The 21,022-nt window shown below is 37.3% G+C and overlaps 1 protein-coding gene across 8 annotated transcripts in view; it reads right to left on the bottom strand.

Annotated features, from left to right (window-relative positions):
- Positions 1-21,022, bottom strand: part of LOC116812506 (cytochrome c oxidase assembly factor 1 homolog) — a 94,896-nt gene that overhangs the window by 33,070 nt on the left and 40,804 nt on the right. Inside the window, exon 1 of one of the 8 annotated variants that reach the window (XM_058445442.1) lies at positions 16,034-16,054. The exons of the other annotated variants lie outside the window; for them this stretch is intronic. The gene's annotated coding sequence lies outside the window, so the exon portion shown is untranslated. Of the gene's footprint in view, positions 1-16,033; positions 16,055-21,022 lie in introns of those variants that run through there. 8 annotated transcript variants of the gene reach the window in all.

The following is a 21,022-nucleotide window of genomic DNA, read 5'->3' as shown; positions in this document are numbered from 1 at the left end:
TACTATAACTTGAATTGTTTCCTCTCACCTAGAAGCAATCAAACTCCAAATAGTGCTGCAAACTGAACCACACATGGACATGCCTTTCTTCCAAGGACCCTTAGATCAACCCCAGGAGAAGCCCTAGCTGCTGTTCCCCATTCGATGCCCCTTTTCAGCAGAAAATAGCCAGAAAGAGTCATCACCCAAAACCCCTTAAGAGCAGTTATGGTGACATCTCCACATGGGGGGATGTTATAGGAGTTTATTAAGAAATTATTTTAGGCAGATAGGAAAAGGGACCTTGGGGAAGTTTTCATTTCCTTTAAAGAGGCTCCAGAAACATTTCTTGTCTAGCAAGAAAGCCCCACCTCTTAGAGCTGAGTCGGCAACATTTGATACGCAAATACAGGCCATTAGAAACTGGGTCCACCCAAACATGGTGATTCCTGCTGCCTTCTTGCCCTCGCCTCACAGGTGCCTGGCAACATGGCCACCCCCACATATCCCTATGTGTGTAGAGCATCATGGCACCCTGCATTTACATATTAAAAAGCTAGGGTGGGAGAGCCAGTTTTGTCCGCAGGCTATGTGAGTGACATGCCTGGTCAAACCAATCCCCTGAGCCCTATGCAAATCAGGCACCACCTCCTCTAGACTCCTCATATAAGCAGCTACTTTTCTGCCGCACACAGGGTTTTCTCTTTGTTCGAATCGCCCCCTCCCTTTATCTTTGTACAAGGGAGCTGTTTTCTTCTTCTTTCCTTCTTTCTTGCTTATTAAACTTTTCACTTCTTAAAACCAAAAAAAATTAGAAAAATAACCATCACATCAAATAACTTTACCCTACCCAGGACTTGCCCAGGTCTCTGTTCTTGGGTTAAAATTTAAAATATTGGTTCACTCCCTGACGAAAACAGAGGAGGGAGAGAGGTGCTCAGTGACTCATTATGGACAGAGTGAGGGCTGAAATTACTTGAGTGAGGAAGGAAATGAAAGTGGGGCCCTGGCTGAGGTTAAGTACCAAACAGAAATCTGGGCTGAAGCAGGGAGACTTAGCTTGAGATTCTAGATAAAAGAGAAAGTGTAACCTAGAGTAACACAAATATAACGGATTCCACTCTTATTTCCAAACTATTCTAACAGCGCTGAATAACATGGATATTTTAAAGGTTTATGTATATATTAATGGATGTGTATAAAACATTCAGGCCGGGCACAGTGGTTCATGCCTGTAATCCCAGCACTTTGGGAGGCCGAGGCAGAAGGATCACTTGAGGTCAGGAGTTCAAGACCAGCCTGGCCAACATGGTGAAACATGGTCTCTACTAAAAATACAGAAAAAAATGAGCTGGGTGTGGTGGTGGGTACCTGTAGTCCCAGCTATTTGGGAGACTAAGGCAGAAGAATCACCTGAACCTGGGAGGCAGAGGCTGCAGTGAGCCAAGACTGCACCACTGCACTCCAACCTGAGCAACAGGGTGAGACTCGGTCTAAAAAAAAAAAAATTCATCATAAACTCAGTCCCCAAAAGTAATTAATCTATTTATTCATTCATCACATACCCACTAAACACGTACTATATCTAGATGGGATAGACTGGCAAAGACAGACCTTGACCTGAAGTGTTTAGCCTACTCGGGTAGATTACACATGCATATAAAAATATTAACTATAGACATGGCAGGAAGAGCTAAATGCACTAAAAGAGATATAGAAGGCTATGTGAAGGAAACAATGTAATGCCCACAAACATATACTTTTGTCCTTCTCTAATGTTCCCAAATGTTTTATATTCTTCACATATCTTTTCGTTCTCCACTAAAATGTAATCTGCAAGGTCAAGGGAGTCTCTGTCTTGTTTGCTGCTATAACTCTGCAAGCTAAGGTAGTGCCTGGCTCACAGGATGTGTTTCATAATCATTTCTCCAATAAATTATCAGTAAATTTATTAAAATTAAAACTGCCATTTAAAAACATCTGATGAGAGTGCGGAAGTAAACCCTTTTATCCAAGGTCATTTGATTTTCAACAGGAGTACCAAGACAATAAAAGAGAGAAAGAATAGTCTTTTCAACATATGATGCTGAGACAACTGGATATCCACATGCAAATACTAAGTGAAGTTGGAACTCTTCCTAACACCATACACAAAAATCGACTGAAAATGAATCGCAGACCTACATGTAAGCACTAAACTCTAAAACTCCTAGAAGAAACATAAGTCTTCATTAGCCTGGATTAGACAATCGTTCCTTGATATAACACCAAAAGCACAAGTGACAAAAAACAAATAGATAAACTGGACTTTAACAATATTAAAAATACTTGTGACACCATGAAGAAAGTGAAAACAACCCACAGAAATGGAAAAAAAAAAAAAGCAAATCATATATTTGGCAATGGACTTGTATCTAGAATACATATAAAGAACTATTGTAACTCAATAATTAAAAGACAGCCCAATTAAAAATGAACAAAGAATCCCATTTATAATGGCCACCAAAAAATAAAGAAAGAAGGTACCTAGGAATATATCTAATGAAGGAGGTTAAAGTCTCTACAAGGAGAACTGCAAAACATACTGCTCAAAGAAATCAGAGATGACACAAACAAATGGAAAAACACTCCATGCTCATGGCACAGGCCATGAGATAAATATTTTTCTACAATGAGAGAAAATATTTGCAAACTACGTGATATGGTTTGGCTGTGTCCCCACCCAAAACCTCATCTTGGACTGTAATCCACATGTGTCAAGGGCAAGACCAGGTGGAGGTAATCAGATCACGGGGGCAGTTTCCCCCATGCTGTTCTCCTGATAGTGAGTCTCATGAGATCTGGTGGTTTTATAAGTGTCTGGCACTCCCCTGCTTGCACTCATTCTCTCTCCTGCTGCCCTGTGAAGAGGTGCCTTCTGCCATGATTCTAAGTTTCCTGAGGCCTCCCAAGCCATGTGGAACTGTGAGTAAATGAAACCTCTTTTCTTTATAAATTACCCAGTTTTGGGTATTTCTTCACAGCAGCATGAGAATAGACTAATACACTATGCATCCAACGAAGGTCCAATAACCAGAATCTGTAAGAAATTGAAACAATTCAACAGGCAAAAACAACCCCATACAAAGAAGAGCTAGTATGGAACAATCCTACTGAAACTGTTCAAAAAAATTGAAGGACAGACTCCTCCCTAACTCATTATTTGAGTCCAGCATCATTCTGATACCAAAATCTGGCAGAGACACAATAAGAAAACTGCAGGCCAAGATCCCTGATGAACACAGATGCAAAAATCCTCAATAAAATACTAGCGAATCAAATCTAGCAGCACATCAAAAGCTAATCCACCACCATCTGTAGGCTTTATTCCTGGGATGCAAGGTTGGTTCAATATATGCAAATCAATAAATGTGATTCATCACATAAACAGAACTAAAAACTAAAACCACAGGATCATCTCAAAGCTCAAAGGCTTTCAATAAAATTCAACATCCCTTCATATTAAAAACCCTCAACAGGCCAGGCGCGGTGGCTCACGCCTGTAATCCCAACACTTTGGGAGGCCAAGGCGGGCAGATCACGAGTTCAAGAGATGGAGACCATCCTGGCCAACATGGTGAAACCCCATCTCTACTAAAAATACAAAAATTAGCTGTAGTCCCAGCTACCTGTAGGAAGTGAGGCAGGAGAATCGCTTGAACCCACGAGGCACGGGTTGCAGTGAGCCAAGATCACGCCACTGCACTCCAGCCTGGTGACACAGCGAGGCTCCATCTCAAACCAAAAAAAAAAAGAGAGAGAGAGAAAGAAGGAAACAGACACATATACCAATGGAACAGAACAGGGAACCCAGAAATAATGCCGCGCACCTACCACCATCTAATCTTTGATAAAGTTAACAAAAAGGATGGGGAAAGGACTCCCTATTCAATTAATGGTGCTGAAATAATGAGCTAGCCATATGCAGAAGATTGAATCTGGACTCCTTCCTTACACCATATACAAAAATCAACTCAAGACAGACTAAAGACTTAGATGTAAAAACCTAAAACTAAAAAAACTCTGGAAGATAACCTAGGAAATACATTCTGGACATAGGACATGGCAAAGATTTCATGAAGATGCCAAAGGCAATTTAACAAAAGCAAAAACTGACAAGTGAGATCTAATTAAGCTTCAGAGCTTCTGTGCAGCAAAGAAACTATCAACAGAGTAAACAGACAACCTACAGAAGAAAATATTTGCAAATTACGCATCCAACAACAGTCTAATATCCAGAATCTATAAGCAACTTAAATCAATAAACAACCCCATTAAAAAGTGGGCAAAGGACATGAACAGAGACTTTTCAAAAGAAGACATGTAAGTGGCCAAGAAGCATATGAAAAAATGTTCCACATCACTAATCATGAGATAAATGCAAATCAAAACCACAATGAGATACCATCTCACAGCAGTGAAAATGGCTATTATTAAAAAGTCAAAAAATAACAGATGCTGGCAAGGTTGCGGAGAAAAGGGAACACTTACATACTGCTGGTAGGAATGTAAATTAGTTCAGCCATTGTGGAAAGCAGTTTGGCAATTTCTCAAAGAACGCAAAGCAGAATTACCATTTGACCCAGCAATCTCATTATTGCATATATACCCGAAGGTATAAAAATTGCTCTTCCATAAAGACACATGCACACGTATGTTCATCACTGCACTATTCACAATAGCAAAGACATGGAATCAACCTAAATGCCCACCAATGGTGGAATGGATAAAGAAAATGTGGTATATACACATCATGGAATAATATGTAGCCATAAAAAAGAACAAGATCATGTCCTTTGCAGCAACACAGATGGACCTGGAGGCCATTATCCTAAGTGAATTAACACAGGAACAGGAAACCAAATACCACAGGTTCTCTCTTCTAAGTAGGAGCTAAACATTGGATATGTATAGACACAAAGAAAGGCACAACAGACACCAGGACCTACTTAAAGGTGGAGGGAGGGAGGAAGGTAAGGACAGAAAAACTACCTATCAGGTTCTATTCTTATTACCTAGGTGGAAAAATAATCTGTACATCCAACCCCTGTGACACAAAATCTACCTATATAACAAACCTGCACATGTACCCCGGAACCTAAAAGTTAAAAACAAAAAAGGGAGTTTACAAATAGCTTCCTAAGTAGAATTTTTAAGTCTTCTTTCTCCCCCACCCAATAGCTCCAACACTTCAGATTTACAGATTATAAATCTTCAACACATATAAATAACTAAGATGGTCTTTGATAAAAATCAAAACTATTCTTAAAATTCAGCTCTGAGTAAACTTTCATTCTGTTTCATGTGTTATATCCTCCTGTTTGCCTGCAAGTAGAAACTGTGTGTTACTTGTCTTGTGTTCCATATAATACAACGTTTGGCAAGTGGTAAGCATCTAATACAAAACAAAGCTTACTTCTTTCTTGCTCCAAAAATGAAAATGGCTTTATAAAACTCTATAATTTTGAGGAAGAGTTGGAGAAATCACCCTAAACATATAAAACTGCAATGATATTACTGTGGGCAATGTGATGATAAACCACTCCTTGTGTTAGAAAAGAATTAACATAGCAACTTGCTTTGTCCATAATTTTAGTCTGATGTAACCCTAAAGTTGGAGGGTGTGATTTGTGACAAATGGACCTGAGTCAAGGACACGATTTCCTTGATGAATTGAGTTCATTCAGTTAGTCTACATAGGGAATAAATATGTATGATTCAGCATCAAGACTTATCTTCAGGACTTTTAAGGACAAACTTCCTATAACTACTCTTATTCAAACCAACTCTGTCCTCTTCACAGCTGAACCATGGCACAGGTATTAGGTATTTTCAAAATAGCTAATAAAGTTGATAGATGTGCTTGGCTGAAGGTAATTTTAAAGGTTAAAAGTCATCATCCAAGTTTGTTTTCAACAGATATTACACTTTGTGTTTTTCTTAGAAACCCTGAACACAGGAGTAGCCCTTCATTTTTTGTTCTTCCCCAACCACAAATAGATGACATTTACAATCACAAATACTCTGTCAGGCTATAGAATAAATAAGTGTACTCATTGTAACATCATCACTTTCTCCTTTGCTCAAGGAAACAAGTTAAAACTATTATAAGAGTAAGTGTAAATCCACCCTAACTTGTAGTATAGAGGTATATTAATTACAAACTTTAATTTTTAGATGTAACAAATTACTTGCTAAACACCTGAGGACCATTCACTACTCTGAATTGTAGAGAGATGTCAAGATTACACTTTGAAGGGAAAAAAGGTGCTACTGGTTCAAGAGAACTTACATTAAAAAAATCTTATCAAGGGATCCTATATTGAATTCTAACATCTAACATCTAATTTTAACATTAGATTAACATCTAAGCCAGATGTTAATCAATGGCTCACTTGTACTATTTAAATAAAATAATTATGGCATTATTCTGCTGATTCCTTTAATATTAAGAGACCCTTAACAGACCCCTAAAAATTACTACCCATCGGTGATAACTGCTTCTTATTCTCACTTATGGGAATCTTGTCCCTCCTCCCTCATAAAGTAGCTACTAATAAAGAAATCTCGTAAAAGAAATACAACTTAAAACATTAAATTTAAAATGTTAGCAGCATACCATTTTAAGAAAGTATGATTAGTATCCACTTTGTTTTCAAAATTTTAAAAATAGGAAAGTTGCCCCTCCATCAACCTAATTAAACATGATTAAATAGGTGACATTTTAAATAGAAGACCTAAGCCTTACAGATTTCCTACTGGGGGAAAAACTTACAAACAATAAAAAGAGATAGGGTTTACTGCAGCACTATTCACAATAGCCAAGATATGGAATCAACCTAGTGTCCAACAACAGATTAATGGGTAAAGAAAATGTGGTATATATACACAATAGAATACTATTCAGCCACAAAAAAAAGAATGAAATCCTGTCATTCACAGCAACACAGATGGAACTAGAAGACACTAAGTGAAATAGGCTAGGACAGAAAGTTCACCACCACATCTTCACTCATGTGGAGAAGCTAAAAAAAGTTGATCTCATAGAAGTAAAACGTAGAACAAGATTCTAGTGTTCTAAAGTACGGTAAGATGATTATAGGTAACAATAATACATAGTTTCAAACAGTAAAAAAGAGGATACTGAATGTTCCCAACAAAAAGAAATGATGTGTTTTAGATGATGGATATGCTAATTACCATGGCTTGATCATTACACATTGTACACATGTATCAAAATATCACATTGTACCCCATAAATAAGTACAATTAATATGTGTCAATTAAAAAAAAACTTCAGAACACATCCAAAGTTGGCTGAAAAAAATAACTGAAAATTTTAAACTATATGGTCAATGGTAACAAAGAGAATTTATCACAAAGAATTGTGTAAGAAAGCTCTACACTCTCAAAATAATAGAGGTACAGTATGCATTAGTATTTTTTCTAGCTTTATTTATGATACTATGGTTGCCAACTGTTAAGTCCCCTTGGGGTGGGTCTCTTCATCCTTTGTACGATGCCTAATAGATCAAAATGCCTAATGTTCCACTTTCTTGGCCTTAAGAATTCTTTATTTTCTTTGCTTTCTATATGTTTTTCTTGTAAGTATTTTCAGATTTCTCATGTTGAATATTAGAAGAAAGCTCATGGAAATACTACAGAGAAAAATACTCAATTCTTTCTAAACATAACTTTTACAGTATTGGTAAAGAAACTGTGGAGTCTTTAAAAACTACATTATTCCTCAAGAAATGCTCTTTTAAAACATCTGGGAAAGAAACCTAGTTTCAGTTAACAACATAAGAGGAAGGACAAACTCTAACACTGTTTATTTAATATATATGGTGTATGAACTTATTTAATGACCAAAAAAGGAAAAATTATTATTTAGTAAGTTTTGGGATAATAAAACAGAGGTTTGCCAAATAAAAAGAGAGAAACAGGAATGCTTTAATGATTCCCATATCCTTGACAAAAAAACTGTATCTTTGTTCTGTAGCTGGGCGCGTGGCTCACGCTTGTAATCCCAGCACTTTGGGGAGGCCAAGAAGGGTGGATCACCTGAAGTCAGGAGTTTGAAATCAGCCTGGCCAACATGGTGAAACCCCACCTCTACTAAAAATACAAAAATTAGCTGGGTGTGGTGGTGCATGCCTGCAATCCCAGCTACTCAGGAAGCTGAGGCAAGAGAATCGCTTGAATCTGGGAGGAGGAGGTTGCAGTAAGCCAAGATCATATACCACTGCACTCTAGCCTGGGTGAGAAAGGGAGGCTCTGTCTAAGAAAAAAAAAAAAAAAAATTGTACTTTGCTCCTGTAACTAGTCTTCTAATACTTTAAAAGGCTTATAATCTAACATGAAATTCAGACTACTGAATTTAGTTATACAAAATATATACATATAAATATATAGATACAGATATGTGCTAATGAGCTGTACCTTTTTCCCATGAAAATTGCAACCAAACAGTATTTAAAAACTAACAACACTGACTACAGGCAATTTCTCTCCTAGAGGATTTAGGGTAGCACATGTGTTCTCATCAAGTTGATTTGAAACACTAATAATTTTTCCTATTACTAATAACAGTAAGTTGGGTTTGAGAGATCAACCTTCCTGTTGAAAACAACTTAGTAATTTGTATAAAGTATTTTAAAACATCTTTTCAAAAGAACTGAAAAATTACAAGATAGTAAGAAATTACCAAGTAAAAACTAAAAAGAGAATTCAACAAATAACACTGGGAAAATAAATATCCACATGCAAAAGAATGAAGTTGGACCCTTACCTTACAACATACACAAAAATTAACTCAAAATGGATCAAATACGTAAACATTAGAGCTAAAAGTATAACACTCTTAGAAGAAAACATATGGGGAAAGTTCTGTCACATTTGATTTGGCAATGATTACTTGGATATGATATCAAAAGCACAAGCAGCAAAAGAACAAAATAGACAAAACTGGACTACATCGAAACTAAAAACACTATCAACAGAGTTAAAAGGCAACCCACAGTACTGGAAAAAATATTTGCGACTCACACATCTGATAATGGACTACTATATAGAATATACAAAGAACTCCTAAAATTCAACAACAAAAAATAGACAAATTCAAAAATGGGAAGAAGATTTGAATAGATGTTTTTTCAAAGAAGATATGAAATGGCCAATAGGCATATGAAAAGATGCTCAACATCATCAGAAAAACACAAATCAAAACCACAATAAGACACCACTACTTCACACCCATTAGAATGGCAATTATTTTTTAAAAAAATAGAAAATAACAAATGTTGGCTAGAATGTGGAGAAACTGTAATCATTACGGCATTACTGGTGAGAATATAATACAGTGCAGCTGCTGTGGAAAATATGGCAGTTCCTCAAAAAATTAAACACAGAATTACCACATGATCCACCAATTCCACCTTTAAGTCAAAGAAAAATCAAAAGGAAAATTTTAAAGTATCTTGAGGGCCGGGCGTGGTGGCTCACGCCTGTAATCCCAACACTTCTGGAGGCCAAGGCTGGTTGATCACTTGAGGTTAGGAGGTCGAGACCAGCCTGGCCAACGTGATGAAACCTCATACAAAAAAATTAGCTGGGTGTGGTGGTGTGCGCCTGTAATCCCAGCTACTGAGGAGGCTGAGGCAGGAGAATCACTGGAACTCGGGAGGCGGAGGTTGCAGTGAGCCGGGATCGCGGCACTGCGCTCCAGCCTGGACAACAGAGCTAAACTCCATTTCAAAAAAAAAAAAAAAATGCTAAATTTTATATTTTACCACCAAAAAAAAATACAAGGAGAATGAAAACTCAGCATGAAAAGCAAGTTCTGAAACCACATTTCCTCTAAAGTATCTTTATTGGTCATGGGAAACTAGAACCTATGTTTTAAAAGATTCTCAGGGTGACCAAGATAGAAATAAAGCTGAGGGCCACACAACAAGGGACATCTAATCTGAGATTCTCCTCACAATAAGCTGGAATCCTAAAGGGGCACATCCTCACAGTGAGAAAGACATGAACTAGATTATAGTCTAAGGTCACATTGCTTTTCTCAAACTTCAAACTTGGGTCTGTAATCATCCCCTGGACTAGAATACTCCCAAGTGTCGGTCAGACACAAGTGCACACTGTCTAAGTACCTACGCTGTGGACTTAAAATTACTCTTATAATTCTTCAAATGCAATATCCAGGCCCCAGTCAAGGATAGTGGAGTATGCAAGAAATGTAGGAATAAGAAGCAGCAGAAAGGAAAAGGGGTCAGGAAAGAACCTTAGAAAGTAGATTATCAGATGCAGATTCTATGTGTTTTCTGTGACAGAAGAAATAAAATGACAGGTTGGAAACATTTAGCAGAGAACTAAACACTATAAATAGTAACAGATTTCTAAAAGAAAAAATAGAGACTCTAGCACTAAAAATAAAATATAACTCCAACTAAGAACTGAATGGAAAGGTTTAACAGATTAGATTCACCTTCAGAGATAATTAATAACGGAAAGACAAAAGACAAGTCTAGAGATATGCTGGAAGTAGTTTGAATCAGCTTTCAAGAACCAATTATGTGTAGCTCTTCCTAATTCTGCATCCGTAAAGTCAAATTGGTTGCCTGAAACTACCCTTGATAAGGATATTTATACTATGGAAATCAACAAATGCTACAAATCAGGGCTTCTTTTTCCCCGGAGAGCCATTTCATCAGCACACGCTTGGAAGTTACCATACAGAATATGGGACAGGGAGACCAAAATAAAAAAAAGTACGTAGGGAAGACAGCATAAGAAATGTAAAGGGTATAAAAGAGGGCCCAAAACGTCTTTAATTAAAGTTTCAAAAACTCAATAGAGAAAAGAAACACTTTATCAGTTAGTGGCTTTTTCCAGAACCAAATCATAGATTTAAGAAGCCAAATGAATGCATTGCAGGATAAATAAAAAGCAATGTGCAATGAAGACAGACTGACTTCTGTATCATTAGAGTAGCCTATGTGTTTTTAAATCTATGAGTTTTTCCCTTTATCTCCAAAAATTATAAATGCTACCAGAATTGAGACAGAGATTTATTTTCATTAATTTTGCCTACAATGAAGCCTATGCTGTGGAACTACAGCTTCAGAACTTTTCAGCTCAAGTGGCTGGGCATGGTGGCTCACACCTGTAATCCCAGCACTGTGAGGGGCAGAGGCAGGAGAATCACTTGAGCCCAGGAGTTCGAGACCAGCCTGAGCAACATGGCAAAACCCCGTCTCTGCAAAAAATACAAAAGAATTAGCCAAGTGTGGTGGCGTGTGCCTGTAGTCGCAGCTACTCGGGAGGCTGAGATAGGAAGATGGTTTAAGCCCAGGAAGCAGAGGTTGCAGTGAGCAAAGATTGCGCCACTACACTCCAGCCTGGGCAATACAGTGAGACCCTGTTTCTGGAGGGGTAGGGGGAAGACTTTTCAGCTCAAGAAAGTTTTCTTCTGCTTTTATATTTTGCTTCTGTTACATTTATGCTGGTTTCTCCATTAGGAACTTATTCATCAATATGGCACTTCTCTGTCTTCAGTATCTGTCATTTTTACCCTCATCATTTCTGTCATTATTTTCTCCTCCTAAAAAAATCTCAAATAAATACTACAGGATTGACCCATTCATCGTATATAGGATTGACTCCATTTTCTGCAGGATCAGCTCTGCTATGTGCAACTGCCATTACAGATTTTGGCTACTGCATTTTCAGATTGTTGTCACTGTTTTCTTTTAGTCATCTTTATTCTAGCTCCTTTTAAAATCTCATTCTGATTTTTTGTTATAACTTTATCTTTTGGTTTCCTAGAGGTCATATTTTTTGCTCTGTTACTAAGAATAAAATCTGACACTTCTCACAAATATCTTTTGTACATCATAATAAATCATATTCAATATTATTTTTAAGATTTTCTTCCACATCTTTGGGGTAATGGTTCCCTTCTTTTATGCAGATATCTTTCACACAGATTTCTTTCATAGTCCTCATGAAAATCATCCTTGCAAAAATAAGATACAATTTTTAATGGCAGGGTATTGTAGATTGCCCTTGATTCCCATCACTATTAATTTGGAGGTGAAAATTTGCTCACACTTAATTTGGTTAGGTTTTAAGTGTACAGGCTGACATACACAGTCCATGGCTGAATTTACAGTACTAAGCAGGCAGTACAACCAAGTTGGGCTGATTTAAAATCTATTATTCCTTTCTTCTCATGAGAATTCATTCCTACATCAACAGGAACATTCTGTAGTTTGTCTTTTAACAGAAAATAAATGATAACCTGAAAACCCAAAAGCACACTCCTTTTAAGGTTCTTCTTAACACAACATCTACTGCTACATCACATCCCTGGAATGTAATATCCTAACACCTTCCTTTCATTCTCTTCCATATTGCACATTGGAAATTTAGTCTCTGAATAGATGTATAAAAAATAGTGTGGAACGTGCAGGTTGGGAAGAGTTGGGAGAGAGAAAAATCTCTAAGGAGGTTAATGGGCTTTTAATATGTAATAAAATACATAATATGAACGAAATAGTGCAAGTTCCCATAGTCATTCATGGTAACCTGTGTCTCCAAGGTATGAACAACAGGAATAGATCAAAGCCTCTTCCTACCCACTTCCCACCTTAATCTCCTGTTTTAGAAGTCAAACCATAAACAGACCACTAAGACTTTCCTAGTCTAGTCCAATGTAGTAAGTAGTTAGTAGAAACAACTTTAAAACTGAGAAATTATTGATCACTGCTTTTCTCAATGCCATTATGGAACTATACGCATATTTTAATGAGAAACTGGAAGAAAGCATATCACACATGGCTAGCCTAAAGTAAATATTTTTCAATAGGTACATTTTTTAAACAAAGAAGTTGACATTAATCTCTATGTTTGAACATAGTCAACTAAAATGTCATGGTGACAGGTACTATTACAGAAAGTGAAATAATCAGAATTCTTTCACAACAGAAAGATGAAAATTGAGACATAATTATTGTAAACATCTGAAAAGTATAAATGTCTATAATGATTTTATACATAATGATATAAACACTGATTTCTTCTCCACGTCACTTAAAGTTTGAACATGACATTTTAGGATGTTTTTTTTAAAGTTCTACTCTATCGAGTAAACACAGAATTTGTCATTCTAGATAATCAAGGAAATGACAAATGCATTTCAAAAGCATTTAATTCATAGGTAGCTATAAACAGGCAAGCAAGGAAAGCCAAGGTTATTTTGAGGAGACAGCCTACCTATACAAGCTCATATTGTTTGTTTTTTCAGGTTTTTTGTTTGTTTGTTTTTGAGACTTGCTCTATCACCCAGGCTGGAGTGCAATGGCACGATCTTGGCTCACCGCAACCTCTGCCTCCCAAATTCTAGTGATCTTGTGCCTCAGCCTCCTGAATAGCTGGGTTTACAGGTGCCCACCGCCACACCTGGCTAATTTTTGTAGAGATGGGGTTTTTAGTAGAGACGGGGTTTCACCATGTTAGCCAGGCTGGTCTCAAATTCCTGACCTCAAGTGATCTGCCCACTTCGGCCTCCCAAAGTGCTGGGATTACAGGCATGAACCACCATGCCCAGCCACCAGCTGATACTCTTGAGAACAATTATCAGAATCATAACTCCTCAAATGTGGAAAATAACTTTAAATTAAGAAAAGTCATATAGTTGTGTTTTTTTCCTTTTTACATATCATAATGATCATTTCATTAGTAAAGTAACCCTGAGCTCACTATTTTTAACATAACTATACCCCCAAAAACATTTAGTAGTCGGCCAGGCGCGGTGGCTCACGCCTGTAATCCCAGCACTTTGGGAGGCTGAGGCAGGTGGATCACGAGGCCAGGAGATTGAGACCATCCTGGCTAACACGGTGAAACCTTGTCTCTACTAAAAAAATACAAAAAGTTAGCCACGCATGGTGGCAGGCACCTGTAGTCCCAGCTACTCGGGAGTCTGAGGCAGGAGAATGGCATGAACCTGGGAGGTGGAGCTTGCAGTGAGCCGAGATTGCGCCACTGCACTCCAGCCTGGGCAACAGAGCAAGACTCCGTCTCAAAAAAAAAAAAAAAAATTTAATAGTCTAACGAATTTCTCTCAGTAAGTAGTTCAAATTTAGTGAACTTTCCTTTACTATGTGCCAGGTACTGTTTTAAGTGCTTTACATGTACTAACTCATTTCTGTCAAGAAGTACTATTATTATCACCATTTTAAAGATTGGAAACTAGGGGACACAAAAGTCAAGAATTTGCCAAAGTTTTTATTCTTGCTGCATAAGAAAGTCACCAAAATGCAACTTGAAAAAACAATTTTATCATGCGCATGAATTCTGTGGGTCAGAAATTTAGAGCAAACATAAAGGTAAGGAACAATGTCTGAGGTCACAACTGAAAAGACACAACAATTAGGGGTGACTCAATGGGACCGGAATCATTTGAGGAAATCACTTCGTGTGATTGTTGATGCTACTGTCGGCTAGAATCTAAACTAGAGCCATCAACTAGGGCAGCAGTCTCCAACCATTTTGACACCAGGGACCAGTTTCGAGAAAGACAATTTTTTTCCACAGAGGCGGCAGGGGGATGGTTTTGGGATAAAATCTTCCACCTCAGATCATCAGGCATTAGATTCTCATAAGGAGCACTCAAACTGGAGCCCTCATACGCACAGCTCACAATAGGGTTCACACTCCTATAAGAATTCAATATAGCTGCTGATCTAACAGGAGGCGGAGCTCACCTCCTGCTGTGCAGCCGGGAGTGGGGAGATGGGATTGAGGACCCCTGAACTAGGGTCCTACATATAGCCTCTCTCTGTAGCCTGAGCTTTCTTCACAGCATGGCAGCTTCAGAATAGCCGAGCATCGTACATGGCAGCACAGAGATCCAAAATCAAGTGTCCCTGAAAACAAGGTGAAGGCTGCACTGCCTTTTCTGACTTAACCTCAGTCATCGTGCAGTACTTTCACCATATTCTATTGGTCACAAGCTACTGTGGCTAGTCGTGAGCCTGTGCAGATTCAAGAGGAGAGGATAGAGACCCCTCTTCTCAATGAAGGCTATAAAGAGCAAGGGGTTGAAAGCGGAAAATACACGTCTGGAAAGTACAACATGCCACCATCTTATAGCAAAGATTCACAGTGCATGCTCTTAACTACCATACTTGACTGCTTGCTCAAAAAGTGGCACACTCTATAGTACATAACAACCACACTCTTGACCAGATCTGACACTTTTGGGGTAGCCTGAAATACCATTCAGAATCTGAAATAGGCAATGGGACCCCAGAGAGACAGACTGCGCTCTGAAGAAACTTCTTTAGACTTTATTATCTTCACATTCATCTCCCTCTGAAGCCATCAGTGAAGACAGTGAGAGGATTCGCTACCAAGAAAAACAAGGCTAGGAGCAGTGGCTCACACTTGTAATGCCAATACTTTGGGAAACTGAGGCAGGAGGATCACTTGAGCCCAGGAGTTTGAGGCTGCAGTGATTCATAATTGCACCATTATAATCCAGCAGCCTGGGCAACAGAACAAGACTCCCATCTCTTAAAAAAAAAAAAAAGGAAAAGAATAAATAAAATGTGTGTCTCTTATAACCTCTCCACCATGGTCATTTCCAGTAGTGGCAAATTCCATCACAAAAATCATTGTAAATGCTCTGGAAGAGGCAAAGGGGTGCCCTATAGACATCCTACTCTCAGACTTGACTTCCAGATATCTCACCATCATCTAGTGTCCAATATTACAGATCCAACCCAAATGAGATTTTAATTTCTGATGTGTCATTAAAACATCTACAACACAAGATCTACATGCTTTACATATATATCAACAATTTTCTCATATCAGAAGGAAAGCTGCAATTCTAGGAGAAGTTTCCAGAATCTTTTGGTTTGCGGTGGGGTGGGTGAGGGAAGTTGGGGAGCTACTCCAAACAAATATTAATTGATTATATCACAAGTACTTAATCAAAACTTACTGCTAATTCTTCTGCTGATTTCAAATGGCTGCGAAAGACTACAGTAGAATTGAGAGAGCTGGAGAATCAGGCTATGAAGACCCTCTCCAATGTTAAATCTGTCAGAATTAGAGTCCTGGAACAAAGCCAGACAAAAGCAAGGTACAAGCTGTCTCACCAAACTAAACACCACAACCTTCATTAGCAGCCAAGGAGACTGATGTTTTTTAAGTGGTAGGGTTACTAACTGGGTTGTGAAGAAGTACCTCCCCATTAAGAGTTCCTCCAAACACTACTGTAAACACCTCAAAGTCACCAAGAAATTTCTATTAAATCTGATTATTTGCTAAAAACAATAAAATCACTATCTTTAACAAATCCTTGGTTGATACAAAAAGAAAAATCAAGAATGCTTTCTATTTTGGTTTATGTACTAAAATGCACAGAAACAGGCTACACCTGTAGTTTATTTACAGAGAAACATTCTGGCAAAATTAACACAACTGGCTAAATATTACTTATTTGGAAATATTGGTTTAGTAATAATTTCAAAAAACAAAAACTGCTTTACCAGTTTAACTTTATTTGAAGACTTCTGGTCAAATTTTCATTCTGAATAAAATTTCAATTAACACAAACAACTTAACCAAACAGCAGATGAGACATTTAATGAATAAACTCTCTTCTGTTAAGACTTCCCTTAAGTAAATTTTTCCGGAGGTACTGTGTTCTGGCTATGTGTTCTGGCTTTGTTTCTTTTAATAAATTACAAAAAGGAAAAAGGTGGGGAGTGGAATGTGACAGTCACACTTAATCCACACCAGGCTGCCATATGTCACTTTTTGTCCTTTACTGGTTCATTGACTATTCATGAATACCTGAAAAGTGTTATACTTATCTGCACAGGCACAAAGCTGTCAATTCAGTTCAAAGCATGCTTGCCTTTGTTGTCAATGAGAAAAAGGCTCTGTATATGACACTACCCTATAATACAAGTATTTAAAAAATTGATACAGTGAGTTCCCATGTTGATACTAGCTGTGCCTTACTATTGTTTTTTAATGTCTATTATGTCAAAGGAAAAATGAAGCAGTCCCAGCTTTTAGAGCCTCTGGCCTCTAAGGATTTCCACAGAGGCCCCAAATCCTATTCCCTCCTATACTTTATTATCAATAGTCTTACTGTTTTCATTTCTTTTCTTCCTTTATCCATGCTTGTTTCTGGCAGTATCCTCTGCTATTAACTTACCTTATCAAAGCTACCTGCGTACTGACCAATGCTTCCCCAGGATGCATTATATCAGCTCTAACTCAGAATCTGCCCTGGAGTTTCCTATTCCCTCTCACAGTCATTGCTATGAACGATTTCATGGTTCATTCATATTCCAACTTGTTTGCCAACATCTAGAGAAGACATTTTTTAAAAGGCATAAAAAGAGACACTCAGCTTTCATTACTATCAGACAAGAAAATAGGAAAAACAAGCTTGCCTAAGACATTTTAAAGTGCTTCCTCGATAGCTTCAAGCTTAAAACTACCACTACAAATCCATCATATTTGTCCCGAGAGAGAAAGATCAGAGAGAGAGAGTAAATATATATAAACATATACCTGCATCCTACAAATTCTCTGAATAGCTTAAAGAATAAAAAAGGACTGTGAAATCTACACTCCCAAATTACTGGCATTTGAAAGTTTTATGATGATAAATAAAGCAAAAAAAGTAAATGGAATTAATTTTCCCTAGATGCATTTGACAAAAATTGACATTAAAGTTCAAAACACATGATAAAAGTTATTTAATAGTTAGTGATTGAGGCAAAAGACCTAATCCAAAAAGAAAATAGTGTTTTATAAATAGTTCCAACATATCATGCATTCTTCCATGTTTTATTTCAACATATCTTTTGAGCATCCCAAAACCTAAAAAAAAAAAAAATCCTTTGTAATTCAAGAAGGTGGCTGAAACCTGTATTTCCATTAACAGGCAGTGATGCGGTTTGGCTGTGTCCCCACCCAAATCTCATCTTGAATTGTATCTCCCAGAATTGCCATGTGCAGTGGGAGGGACCCAGAGGGAGGTAACTGAATCATGGGGGCCAGTCTTTGCTGTGCTATTCTCTTGATAGCAAATAAGTCTCACGAGATCTGATGGGTTTGTCAGGGGTTTCCGCTTTTGCTTCTTCCTAATTTTTCTCTTGCTATCACCATGTAAGAAGTGCCTTTCACCTCCTGCCATGATTCTGAGGTCTCCCCAGCCATGTGGAACTGTAAGTCCAATTAAACTTCTTTTTGTTCCAAGTTTTGGGTATGTCTTTATCAGCAGCATGAAAACAAACTAATACGGACAGGAAGATGAAGCAGAAGGAGCCTTGATATATCAGAGCTCCACTTTGACATAAGACTAAGTCATCAAATTCCTAAAGTAATTAACGTATGCAATTAATGCTTATGCCTCAGAAAACAAAAGATTCAAATATGACTTGAATATTTTTATGATAAAAAAACTTTCATTGAAGAGACTTTTCCATATTAATAGTATATAGTTGTTTTATAGTAAGTATTATGTACCTTCAGAAGCCCCTAATCTGTTTGTTTCTTCTGCATTCCATAACTTTATCAAATGTATCACTATTTGCTCAGTCTTCCAGGATTAAAAACCTCTTTATCACTTTCTTCATTAGTCAGGATTAGGTTCAGCTGCATGCAGCCACATAAGACAAGAATAAAAACAGACAAAAGCAATGGCTTATACAAGATAGAAAGTGAATATATCCTCATAAAAAAAAAAGTCCAGATGTAGTCAGTCCAGTGTATAGTTTCATAATGTCAGGGATTCTTTCCATCTTAATGACCTGTCATTCTCAAAATGCACCTTCCACTTCGAGGCCCAAAATGGCTGTTTGAGCTCCTGCCATCAAATGTACATAATAGCCAGTAGGAAAGAGGTAAAGCAGGGCTCAGTCTTTTCAATAATACTTTCTAGAATTTTCACAATGCTTCCACTTTCACTAATCTTAATATAGTGATATGGCTACATCTTGCTACAAAAAGAACTTGAAAATGTAATCTTTTTTTAACAGAGCAACAATGTGTCCAGCTACAAATTACGATTCTATCACACAAAAAAAGAAGAAAGGGGAAGCTGAGATTGGCTCATAGTCTGTGTTATTTCTCTCTAACCCCACATATTTAAATCTTCTCAGTTCATCATAATTTAACTAAACCAACCCAATAAGAATTTATATTCACACAACCATCACCTTTGCTTGGATAATAGCATCCTAACTGATCTCCTTCATCCAGATAGAAATGAGTGATTCCATTTGAGCACGGAAACTCAAGAACAATACAAACTGGCTTAAGCAGGGAAAGAGTCATGTGAGTGGGAGGCACCATGCCTTCTCCTTCAGGCTCATATAGGCCATATTAGCAAAGGAGGAACTCTCCATTCAATCATGTAAGTGTATTAAGGCAAGGCAGAGACTGACTGTAATCTGGTATGTGTGTGTTTGTGGAGAATCTTGCTGACATTCAGTGGTCAGAAATGAGGGGTCTCACAGGGCAGGAAATCAGTCTCTGTGTCAAAAAAACACTTCTCAGCAGGCAGAATGTTGGGCTGGAATTTTTTTTTTAACTGTCAACCCAGAAGTCTACGCCCAGCCACAAATACCTTCAAAAAATGAAGGCAAAATAAATACTTTCCAGACAAACAAAAGCTCAGAGAATTCACTGAAAGCAGACTTGTACTATGAGAAATGTGGATAAATGTTAAAAGGCATATTTTCTCATTTTTAAGCTCTTTAAAAGTTAATGACTAAAGCAAACCTGGTAATATATTATGGGGTTTATAACATATAGAAATAAAATATGTGACAAACAGCACAAGGGACGGGGGTTAGAATGGAAGTATGTTGTTGTAAGGTTCTTGTATGAAATAGTGTATTACTTAAATGTAATGGCATATTACTTAAATGTAGACTATGATAAGCTTAGAGACATATAACCCTAATCACTAAAAATAAAACAAAAGGCACAGCTTATAAACCAATAATGGAGATAAAATGAAATCACTAAAAATACTAATTCGAAAGGTTTTTAAAAACTGAAAAGAGAAACAAAGACAGATGGGACACATAGAAAACAAAGATGAAGATGGTAGACTTAAACCTGAACATATTGATAATTAAATGTAAACTGTCTGCAAGAATGGCCATAATCAAAAAATAAAATAATAATAATAGATGTTGGTGTGGATGCAGTGAAAAGGGAACACTTTTACACTGTTGGTGGGAATGTAAATTAGTACAACCACTATGAAAAACAGTGTGAAGATTCCTTAAACAACTAAAAGTAACCTACCATTTGATCCACAATCCCACTACTAGGTATCTACCCAGAGGAAAAGAGGTCATTATACAAAAAAGATACTTGCACACACATAGTTTATATTATAGCAGCATAATTTGCAATTGCAAAACTATGGAACCAGCCCAAATGCCAATCAATCAACGAGTGGATAAAGAAAATGTGGTATATATACATACATACATACATATATATATATACGTATATATATACACACACGCACATACCATGGAATACTACTCAGCCATAAAAATGAATGAAATAATAGCATTTGCAGCAACCTGGATGGAACTGAAGACTATTATTCTAAGTGAAGTAACTCAGGAATGCAAAACCAAACATCGTATGTTCTCACTCATATGTGGGAGCTAAGTTATGAGGATGCAAAGGCACCTGTTCCCAAAAACCTATTGAAATAGAAAAATAAATTTAAAAAAAATAATGTAAATTGTCTAAACACTATGACTAAAAGGCAGAGATTGTCCTAATGAATAAAGGGGGAAAAAAAGCAAGACTCAATGATACACTGCCTGTAAGAATTAGTTGGTCTAACACAGACTAATGTCTCTCAGATCTACAAACATATGGAATATCCTCTTCCCTATATATATATATATATTTTTTTTTTTATACTTTAGGTTTT

This window comes from Hylobates moloch, unplaced genomic scaffold (assembly GCF_009828535.3).
Source record: "Hylobates moloch isolate HMO894 unplaced genomic scaffold, HMol_V3 SCAFFOLD_1, whole genome shotgun sequence".
Classification (NCBI taxonomy): domain Eukaryota; kingdom Metazoa; phylum Chordata; class Mammalia; order Primates; family Hylobatidae; genus Hylobates; species Hylobates moloch.
This window is presented reverse-complemented; position numbering and strand designations above follow the sequence as displayed.